Source organism: Lolium rigidum, chromosome 5 (assembly GCF_022539505.1).
Source record: "Lolium rigidum isolate FL_2022 chromosome 5, APGP_CSIRO_Lrig_0.1, whole genome shotgun sequence".
Classification (NCBI taxonomy): domain Eukaryota; kingdom Viridiplantae; phylum Streptophyta; class Magnoliopsida; order Poales; family Poaceae; genus Lolium; species Lolium rigidum.
Window position 1 is genome coordinate 89,751,582 of NC_061512.1, and position 11,877 is coordinate 89,763,458.

Consider the following 11,877-nt stretch of genomic DNA (forward strand, 5'->3'; position numbering starts at 1 on the left):
AGACCATGATGAAGAAAGACCACAGCCTAGACGCAATGATCGTAATGAGGAAGAAATCTTTGGGAAGCTAAAGTTCACCATGCCCAAGTTCCAAGGAGAGGAAGACCCCGATGCATACTTGTCTTGGGTCCTCAAGGTTGACAAGATATTCCGCATCCACAACTTCTCCGAAGCAAAGAAAGTCGCCATGGCATCTCTTGAGTTTGAAGGATATGCAAATGTTTGGTGGGAAGAAGTGAACAAGAAGCGTGACAAGGAAGACTTAGAGCCCATTGACACATGGGAAGAGATGCAAGAAGTCATGCACAAACGCTTTGTGCCCACCCACCACAAGCGTGACCTCTTCAACAAGCTTACTCAACTCAAGCAAAGCTTCAAGTCCGTTGAGGAGTACTACAAGGAGATGCACATGACCATGATGAGTGCCAATGTGGATGAGCGAGAAGAGCAAACTATGGCAAGATTCTTGAATGGATTGAACATTCCCGTCAAGAGGATAGTGGAGTTCTTGCCTTACACCAACATGGTTGAGTTGCTTCATCAAGCTACAAGGGCCGAGCGCCAAGTGCGGGAAGACTTAGCAAGTGCCAAAACAAAGTCCTTCTTTGCCGCAAGAAATGCATCAAGTACCTCTTCAAGCATCAAAAATACAAGTGCTATTGCTTCCAAGGATCCTCCCAAGCAAACAAGAAGTGTCATCAAGACTACAAGCTTCAAGCCGTACCAATCAACTATGTCCTCCAAAGCTTCCACGGGATCTAGTAACATCACTTGCTTCAAGTGTGGTGCACAAGGACATAAATCCTTTGAATGCAAGAACACAAGAGTTATGATAACTCGAGATGATGGAGATGTGGAGTACTTGGGTGAAGGTGAATATGAAGCCTTGGTACAAGCCGCAACCAATCATGAAGATGATGACTTGGAAGACCAAGAGCAAGTCCTATGTGTGCATGATGCAAGCCCATCACTTGTGGTGACCAAAGTGTTGACAACCCATGCACTCCCCAATGAAGACCAAAGATGCAATATCTTCCAAACAAGAGCCGGAATCAATGGCAAGTCAATAAAGGTTATCATCGATGGAGGGAGTTGCCACAATCTTGCAAGCACCGAACTATGTTCCAAGCTCAACCTTCCGCTACGGAAACACCCCCATCCCTACCATGTGCAATGGCTAAGTGACAATGGAAACGTGAAGATACAACACACCGTCACAATATCCTTCAAGATTGGCGCCTATGAAGACACCGTTGATTGTGATGTCGTGCCCATGACGGTGTGCCACATGCTACTTGGTCGACCTTGGCAATATGACAAAAGAGCAAACCATGATGGCTACACAAATGCCTATAGCTTCAAGGTCGGCGACAAGACATTCATCCTACGCCCAATGACTCCTAGCCAAGTAATTGCGGACAATGCAAAGGCTTTAGCGAGGGCTAAGGAAGCTACCATCACTAGTGTGATGAGCGGTGAGAGAGTGACCCACCAAAAAGAAAGTGAGCGCCACAAGCCATATGTGAGTGAGATGAAGAGTGCCCTCATAGCTACCAAGAGTGAGATGAGAGGAGTGCACCACAACCCATCCACCAAATTGCACTATGTGCTCATTTGCAAGGGGCCACCATCGGAGACTAACAACTTAACAACACTTCCTTCGTCTTTGTTGTCTCTTTTGAAGGAGTTCCAAGATGTCTTCCCCGATGAGCTTCCTCATGGACTTCCACCGCTTAGAGGCATCGGGCACCGCATCGACCTCATACCCGGCGCTCCTCTACCAAACCGCGCCGCCTACCGCACCAACCCCGAAGACACAAAGGAGATTCAACGCCAAATTCAAGATCTCCTCGAAAAAGGGTATGTCCGTGAAAGCTTAAGCCCTTGTGCGGTTCCCGTGATTCTCGTGCCTAAACCGGATGAGTCGCAACGAATGTGTATGGATTGTCGCCCCATCAATGCCATTACCGTTCGTTACCGCCATCCCATTCCGCGTTTAGATGATATGCTTGATGAACTGAGTGGTGCCACGATTTTCTCTAAGATAGATTTGCGTAGTGGCTACCACCAAATCCGCATGGCAATTGGTGATGAATGGAAGACGGCATTCAAGACCAAACTTGGTCTCTATGAATGGCTTGTCATGCCATTTGGTCTTTCAAATGCTCCATCTACTTTCATGCGCCTCATGAATCACATCTTGCAACCTCTCATTGGCAAGAGTGTGGTTGTCTATTTCGATGATATTCTCATTTATAGCAAAGATCTCAAGGACCATGTGCAACATGTGAGAGAAGTCTTATGCATCTTGCGCCGTGAAAAGCTTTTTGCAAATATTCCCAAGTGCACCTTTGCACAAAGCAAGTTGGTTTTTCTTGGCTTCGTGGTTTCCGCCAATGGGATTGAGGTTGATTCTTCAAAAGTTGAGGCCATCCACAATTGGCCCACTCCTACAAACGTTGGTCAAGTTCGAAGTTTTCATGGACTTGCCGGGTTCTATAGACGTTTTGTCAAAGATTTTAGCACCATTGCTTGCCCTTTAAATGAGCTTACTAAAAAGAATGTTCCGTTTGTTTGGGGCAAGGCACAACAAAACGCTTTTGATGAATTGAAAAAGAAACTCACCGAGGCACCACTACTCGTTCTTCCCGATTTTGCAAAAACTTTTGAGATAGAATGTGATGCGAGTGGACTTGGAATTGGTGGTGTTCTTATGCAAAATGGAAAACCCGTGGCATACTATAGCGAGAAGTTGGATGGCGCACGCCTCAACTATCCTATATATGACAAGGAACTTTATGCTTTGGTTCGTGTTCTTGAAGTTTGGCAACATTATCTTTGGCCAAAAGAGTTTGTCATCCACTCCGACCATGAGTCTTTGAAGTATTTGAAAAGTCAACACAATTTGAACAAAAGACATGCAAAATGGGTTGAGTTCATTGAGTCCTTTCCATATGTAATCAAATACAAGAAGGGCAAGGACAATGTAGTTGCGGATGCCCTTTCCCGCAAGCTCACCCTTCTACTCACTCGTTTGGATTTCTGTGGTGACCCGGCATACCACTGCATGGTGTAGTATGCAAGTCTGATATAACACCAATGAAACACCGTTCCACGAGTATTATATCGCTCAGAGTGGTACAACAGAAACATATGCGGGTCCAAGGCATGTCTATAGAATTACAACACAGAAGCTTTACAAAAGATCCACACGACCTCCTACTTTACAATGAGGTAAAGCCGCAACTAAACTCCGAGAAGAACGACTCGTAGTCTAAACCTAACACGAACTCTATTTGTAGAGTATTTAACTAGCTACAGAGGCTATGAGTAAATTCTAGCTAAATAGGAGCTAAGTTTAGGAAGCTAGTTCCCCTCTATGGCTATACTAGGTTTTCTCCTTGTTGGATGAGGTATCTGATTCTTCTGACAAGGTCCTGTCTCGTGAAGTAGTTGTTGACTCCTCGGCCTTCGAGTTGTACTGTAGATCCTCCTTCGATGCCTCCATATCTAAGCGAGGGATTTAAGAGTGGGATGAGTACGAGCGTACTCAACAAGTTCATTATAGGAAAGAGGTGTTTAATGCACTAGCTACAGCATTAGACCGTAAAGTCTAATACCAATGCAGGTTTTCATAATCATTTCTTCAAGAAGTTGCTTTTATTCAAAAGAACTATGTCCGTCGGCCTTCACCGGTTTACTAGAACTTCATGGAGCTCCTTTCCGGCCGCGTTCGCAGTTCCATATCCCGGAACAGGGAGTGACAGTCACGGTTCTTTACACTCTGCAGAGGTGTGTTGCTTTACCCATAAGAGATCTTAACCTTGGTGCCAACCGGGCATATTCCCCGTCCACACTTCCTATGGTGTGAGGCCCGGTATAAGGTCTAGCCAATCATGTTCCTCCGCTACCTCGAACACCCACCCTTTGTTGCATGCCCCGACCCTGGGTCCTCGCCGGTCCCATTATTCCCACTCACGGGTGGACCCCGACCACGACAACAGTTTGGGACTCGTTAACCAAACTCCTTCGCCGGTAGCTGCAACCCATCATAGACCGCAATACCGTGGGGACTTAAGGCCTCCCCAGCCAACCGCTTGCACTTCGAGCGACAAGTGTCTACGGACTATGCCGTGGGGACTTAAGGCTTCCCCGACCAACCGCTTGCCCCGACGGATACAAGTGTCTACGGTAAAGCGCATCCGTTGATGAACGAGAGGTGGAAACACTTTTGACTATTCCGTCCCACTCCGGATCTTATGGTTAACACGGGTATTACGGCACAAGAATCACTGGCGACATTTGTTGTTTAATCCTAGATGGATATAAACCCGTGCAATGGAACCTCCACCATATCAACACAATCCATGGTTCCATTGCCCACCACATAGACATATTCATAGTTATGAAAATAGTGGTTTTGGTTTTTATGCAATAGTGATAATCATAGTACTTTGCAAGTAATTTGATAAAGATACTCAAATGACATGAGCAAGCGATGAACTTGCCTTTCTTGACTGCAAGATTATGCGAGCAAGGTCTTCGATATGCGATAACTCCAAATTCTGAAATAGCATCATCGTCCCGTAAGGACGATGTTTAAAAGATTGGCAAGGATGCAATAATGCATAAGTATGAGATGCAATCGTTCTAAGCGTGTCCTAACCCCGATGATTTAGGATCAGTGAGTTGTAATGATTGGTTTAGGGTGTGTTGCACTTTTAGAGTGATTCACATACAAGGTTCTTATTCAGGTGTGATTTACTTGGTATTATAAACAGGTAGATAATAAAGCATAATATTCAATTGAACACACAAAGAATGATGATTGGCATAATGTTAACAAGTAAGGAACAATGGTCAGTTTTAGTACTATATGGCATGGTTAATGATTGATTATCCTATACTTTAAAAGAATAACTTTTGAAGAACATGTAATTTGATAAAGAACAAGTATGGTAATTAGGTTTGTGGGTTGCTATAATTTATTCTGGTTCCAAGTAGTTTCTGGAGTAAGTATAAGATGGATCACAACATAGTTGGATTCATCAGCAACTAGGGCTTGTAAGGTTGAGATAAGCCTAGGCATCCTAAGCAATTCATTATACATGGTTGATAAATATCCAATACTAGTAGGGTTTAGTGGAATATGGTTAGGTAATGCTCAGGTTTTGGCATAGTTGCTCTCGAGGTTCATCACATTGGTGTGATGCTAAGTAGAAATGAATATGGATGATGGCTTTGGTAATAGGATCTAGGGTTTACACTTGGTTCACCCTACTTTGATTATCTAGGTTTGATGAAGATGAACACATGGGATATCCATATATTAGTGATAGGTCTTCTACATTTTATGTGACCAAGACAGGTATTTATTTGTTACTTAGGGTTCTATGCTTTGAAAGAATGTACCATGATCATATGCTCTAACCTAGGGTTTAGGTTAGAAGCAAACTAGGTTTCACATGAAATGATAGAGTTAGGGTTTCTAATAGGATTCAGGGTTTTTAAGATTCTCACAAGAAATCATAAGGTGGTTGATGTATTCATTAAGAAATTAGTGTTGCATTTGGAATTTATGGAATTGGTTTTTACTATTTGTCATAAATTGATGAGCAATTGGAGTTGATAAATTTTAAGTTTAAGGTACTTGTTGAGTTTAGTATTTACCTTATTAATATTCAGAGTTACTTGAAGAGAAACATAATTAATCCTTTTAATATGTTTCTAGAGTTTGAAGCCATACTTTAAGTGGTTATCAATTTGATCCATGAGCTAATTATTATTAAAGCTAACTTTGAAGAAATGAATAGTTGAGGTTATTATTAATTAGGATTTTCATGTGATAACCATGAAGAAACAATCTTGTTTATATGGAATTTTCAATACAAGTAATGTTTAATATTTTCTTGATATGGAAAACATAGACAAGGAAATTATAGGTTTATTAATTAGGTATTTATAATTTAAGATTTAAAAATTGATGTTCTAAAATTAGTGAAAAGTTCATTTTATTTTTCTTTGACCTTGGTGGTATTTGTTTTCTGTTTCCACTTGTATTTTATAAATCCTTAATTTTATGAACAAATTACCTATCTTTGGGGTTTCTCATGACTTGATTTATTTAGAAGATAAATAAATAAGTAAACATAATAATAATATTGGTTAAATGATTAATTGGGCTGGCCCAACTGGTTTGGCCCAAACCTGGCCTGGGCCGAACCGACTGGACCTGGTCGAGCCAGGTAAAACACCGGCCCGACCCCTCTCTCTCTCGCTCATCCTTCTCACACGCACGCACACGGTCACCGCCCTCACCTCTCTTCTCGCTCGCGTCCACCACGCCCCTGCGGCGGCGGCTCGCTCGCTCCCGGCCGCTCCTGGCCAACCCCGGCACCGGCGTGATGGGGCTTTTGTTCTCCTCGACGATCTCTACCACCTCCCCTTGGTTGATTTGGCCGCTGTGGTCTCAAGCGGTCGGCCCGCCTTCGAAACCCTAACCCCGCCTCCTGTATGTCCGGTAATCGCCAGCCGCGCCTAGCGCTGCCGTCTGCCAGCGAGATTCCGGCAAAGTTTTCATCCTCAGCCTCCATTGTCTGGATGCCCTCTGCTCCCATACTTGTCTCCGATAGCGGCGCTCCCAGAGCGCCGGCGAGATGGCGGCAGCGAGCTCGCAACTCCGGTCCCTGCGTGCTGGTGCTGCTCTAGCGCCACCTCGTGGTCGCTCTCCTTTATCCCAGCACGCCCCTGCCGCCTCCTCCTCTCTACCACTGCTAACCTCTTCTAGTTATTTTATACCGCGGTGGGTATGGAATGGTGGTGCGGTGCTGTGGTTGGTATGGATCGTGAGACGGTGTGGGTGATGTGATGCTAGTGATGGTGGTGATCTGGTGGTGTGGTGCTGCGGTGACAACTTCGTTCTCGACGCCGGTTGGACGGTGTCGCCGACGCAACCCCGGCGTCGCCTATCTGCATCTACTTCTCTACATTGCTTGTGAGCTAAATCATTCCCTACTCCCTTGTCTTTGGTCATAGTGATATGTGCTTGCAATATTCGTTGCTTGGGCTAGTTGGCAAAGCTCTTAGTCGTTACTACGGATTATAGCTTGAATTGTTAAAGCTCGGGTCTATATTGTTGGAGTGCTTAATTGGCAGCTGGTTATATCTATATGCTTTGCTTGGTTTGCGTTGTCTGTCGGAACTGAATACTTACTATCACTGAAACTCCATATCGGATGCAAATATGTTTGCTACGAAAGGGACAATTTATTTGATGATTGGCCTGGTAATTTGATTGTGAGCTTATATGGTGGCTTTTACGCGGCTTATTCTTAGTTAAGCTTAAACATGCTTGATAATTGTAGTGCTATTTAATTTACTTGTTGGCCTGGAGTATTTTCTAGACTCGGAATAATCCTCTAGAATTTGTTGGATGTTAATCTAGTTGTTCGTTGTGCATATACTTGTGCCTCTAATTGAATGAATCCTCATCATCGGCACTCTGGATCTAGTGGCTTATTGGTCAGCTTGTATGCATACCTATAAATAGTTGCTATGGTACTATTTGGTTGGCTTCGGGATGAATGTCCTGGACCCCAAGTAAACCCCAGTAACATGTTGACAATTGATGGTCTGCTTGAATATGATCTAGTTGCTTTGGTTAGCAACTAAGAAATGATTTTGGTATTGTTGGATTTTACTGGTGGATCTTGCTTGTCCCCTTTTCCTAGCTATGACTGATAAGAACAGATTTATACTTGCTCTTTGGCCTAGCCTGATGATGCAAAGGCTGAGGCAAAAATACTGGATAAGAACGAGATGCTTTTATGTGGCTTTTTATTTCTCGGTGATGATATTGGCATAGCACCACTATGCCAATGCGAGAGAAATCCATCTCTCCATCCTCTTAGGTAAAAACCTAGTCGAAGGATAGCGAGATGGTTTATTTTGGATACTCCCCTTATCCCCCTGGTGTGACTATGCCAACTAAGAACACGTGATATGCAGATTTGTTGCCTAATAACCTGCAGCTGTAGAACATCTTGATCTTCTGGTCTATTGATCAACCTGCTTCTTGTGGATGGCCTCCTCCTAGCTTCTTGATCTGCTTCCTCCTATTCTGGTTCCTAAGTTCTATTTATTGTTCTTCTTTGAGCTGGTGGAGAATAAAAGGAATTCTTGCTGTTCTATAGCTGCTGATGCCATTCCATTGCGGGTAAGATCAAATAGTTTGGCTGGCTGTGGTTGTGTTGTTCATATAGTGCTGGGATGTTGGGCTGTGGGAGTGACAACACACATGTGCATGGGTGTGTGAGCTGCTTTCGGGTGGCCCCTCTCTCCATGTGTAGGTGGTCAAATTGGTTTTCCTTGCCTGCTAGTGCAAGGCACGGCTGGTGCTTGTACTTATCCTGTATTAGCCTTTATTTACGAATGCTGCTATGTGTGTAAACATGTGAGCCTTATCCGATGGTTGAGATCTGGTTAGTGATCACGCTTCGAGCATGGCCGAGCAACTAAGATGTAGTTGTATTAACTGATAATGTGTGATTCAATAATAATTAGGCTTTTTGCTTAATTACCAGTGGCTTAGTAATATTTGATTAGGATCATATTGACTTTTCCATGTCAAAATTTATCCAGTAGAAATGATTAGTGGCTTTCTCTTTAAGGAATTTGACTAGATTAGAGGGATGAATTAGTTGCCTTTGTTGCCTAAGATAAGTGGATCAAGTACTGTTGCCCTTGTCCCTTATTTGATATGGATCAGATGTGCTCACTTGTCCCTGGTGCCTATTTGCTCATTGTTGCCTAATGATACAAAATGATCCATTGATCCCTCTTATGATCCGAGAGATGATACATGATTCCCAAAGCTGCCTAGAAATTGAAATTGATCCCTCTAATCCCCAATTTAGATATTAGGACAAGTTCCTAATGTCTAATAGTTGAGTTCCAATTATCAAAATGCCTCATCCTTGATGATGGCGACATTTTAACCATAACCCAATATTTTCCCTTTTTCTTTGTTTTGTTTCTCTTATTGCGGGAAAAGAAGAAGTTTGGAAGATTGGGTAGATCAAAAATTTAGTATAGGAATTCTTTTTTTTATTCTTTTGTAATCTTTCTATATTTCTATTTATGTGACTTGTAAATAGTTGGGTAATGATATTTGTAATAAAGTTTAAATCATTTATTCATTTGAATTATCAAATGTGTGTACTTTTACCTATAATATTTATATACTTGTTTAAATTTCAAATTCCAATTCAAATTCTTATTTGAATTTCTATTTCCATATTTGAATTTGAATTCAAATTGTTTCCCCCAAAACACATGAGTTCAGAAAGGTCATGTCGAGATTTATCGCACCCACATCGAAGACTAACTCAATTCCACCGATGTAAGAGAAACCTCGATCCCTTTGGAGGTTTTAAACAAAAGCGCGAAAATTCCCCGGATTTTCTATGCATGAATGCAATGCACACATCTGTTTCCTCTTTTTTTGTAACCCCAAATACTGGGATATTACAGTCCCTACCCCTTAAACTAAACTTCGTCCTCGAAGTTTGAACTCTCACACGTTTCCGAAGTGTGGTTCTGACTTATGCAGACTTAAACTTTTCTAGAACTCCGTAGTGATCTCACTGGATATAATTGAATACATCCCTTGTCCAGATTCTTCCTGGAATCCATTAGGGTTTGTCTCCGAACCATGGTTCTTACTTTGATTCGTTGATTTCTTCCAACTCTATAAGCTTGTTTCCTTTCTCATTGAAGATTCAATGATTAAGACTTCTTCTTGTCCTGACAGTCTTAATTGAGGACTAATTGGATAACATTCTCCTATTTGATAAATAGGTCTTTGTTTTCCCTTACTACCAAAACTGCAATAATGGTACTTGGTAAGGTACTTAACATGGAAATGATCATGATGGTTTATGTAACACCCCAACTTTTGCAAACAAGTTTAATTGTCCTGAGTGCAAAAATTAGGGGGAACAAAAACTTTTCGATAGACTAATTAGATGAATTGCCTTGATCTGTTTGTTATAATGAATTGCCTTGATCTGCTGGTAGATGAACTGTCTAGAGTTGCTCTGTTTGCTAAGTTTTGGCTTAAGCTACCTCAAAGAACAACACTCCTAGTGGTAAGACAAACAACCCACCTAATAAAACCCATGTGTGGCTTAGGAAGATTTGTTTTCCTTCTTACTACATCAAACCTCTCTACTCATGGCAACATAAGTGTGCCTACTTAAAACTCATTTTTGGTTTATAGTCTAGCTCAAATCCATCCTTGATTCAAAACATGGGATCATCTACCCCTTAATACATCCTTCTCTCTTACCCTAGTCAAAAATCCTTAGGCATCATAAATTTGGCTAAGTCCCAAAATCTGTTTAAGGTTCCATTTTGGAACCCACTGGATTAAGCTACCCCTTGCCATCTAAGGCAATGCACTTGGTCCTAGACCTACCTTATCATGATCACTTCCCAACCATGTCCTTGCCTTGAACCAAATCTTTCTTATACCCACTTATCCCTGTTGGTTTTGAAGCCTAGTCAATAACATGTTTTGGCGAGGCTTAAAATGTCCAAACTTTGGCGATTGATCTCTAATCACCCTCAACTGTTATTAGTAACCTCAATGCATGGATCTCATCTATGCAACACCCTATACAACTTCCACGTCTTGCATGTCCCATTCCACCCTTGAAATTCTTATATTCACTTGATCTTCTACCCTATCTAGTGTTACACCACTAGATCCCATTTTCAACTTCCATACCTTGTCTTCTTTTAAATTGATGTCCTAATCTTCAACACCTTGGTGTGAAAATGATATCCACACTAGGAGATCATCACAAACCCTTTGAGTTCTTACTCCCCTAAAAATTTATTTACTCTTCTTTCTCCCAAAATCCCTAAAACCCTAATGATTTCCTCTCTAGTTTCCTCACAAAACTATTTCTAGTTTTATAAAACCCTTTCAAATAATTTTCTCAAATAAAATAGGGAATGAGAGTGGAATTTAAAATCACCTTATCTCCATCCAAAAATAAATTCTATATAACTATTCTCTTGTTTTTTTTTGTTTTCACCAATATGCATGTTAATGGTATACATGCCTTTTTCTTGCACCTTGCTTTACCAAGTATTTTTGAGAAAGTTCCACTTAGCTTTAACATGCAAATAGTCCTTTTTTTTATTATTCAAATGTTCATCTTGACCTCTCCCAATATTCCAAAGGTAAGTTCCATATCAAGTAACAACCTTCTTCCATCCACCACATAGCACCCATCTTTGATTTACCATCATCACCTTAACCTCTACATCACTAGCACCACACCACTTCTTGTTAAACCTAATTGATCACTTGCTCTACCTTAACAAAAAGTGAGCCGGCCATGCCCATGCATCATGGCATATGACCAAGTCTCTCTCTCTCTCTCTCTCTCTCTTGCTCCACCTTGGGAAGCCACTCACCTGCATCCCTACTTCTCCAACCTGCAACCCTAGATGAGCCCTATACCCCTCCACCATCATTGCCCTTCTCCTCCTTCCCAATGCCATTAATGGCATAGCCTTTTACAAAACGACCTAGACCTGCCCCCTTACACCTATAATCATGTCCAGCACCTCTCCCTTGTTTCTTGGAACCCTCCTGTGCCTTTCCCCCCCGTACCCCAAGGCTCACCATCCTCCCACTCGAGCATGCCAACCTGGTGGTCACCACGTCTTGGTCAAGAAGGAATCGAGCGCCCCAGGCCCCGAGGCTGCGCCATGATAGTGTCCTCGGCACCCCTATTCACGTCGTGCACGCTCCCGAGGCCTCGTTTGCACCACACCCCGCTCACCGTGCCGGTTTGGACGTGG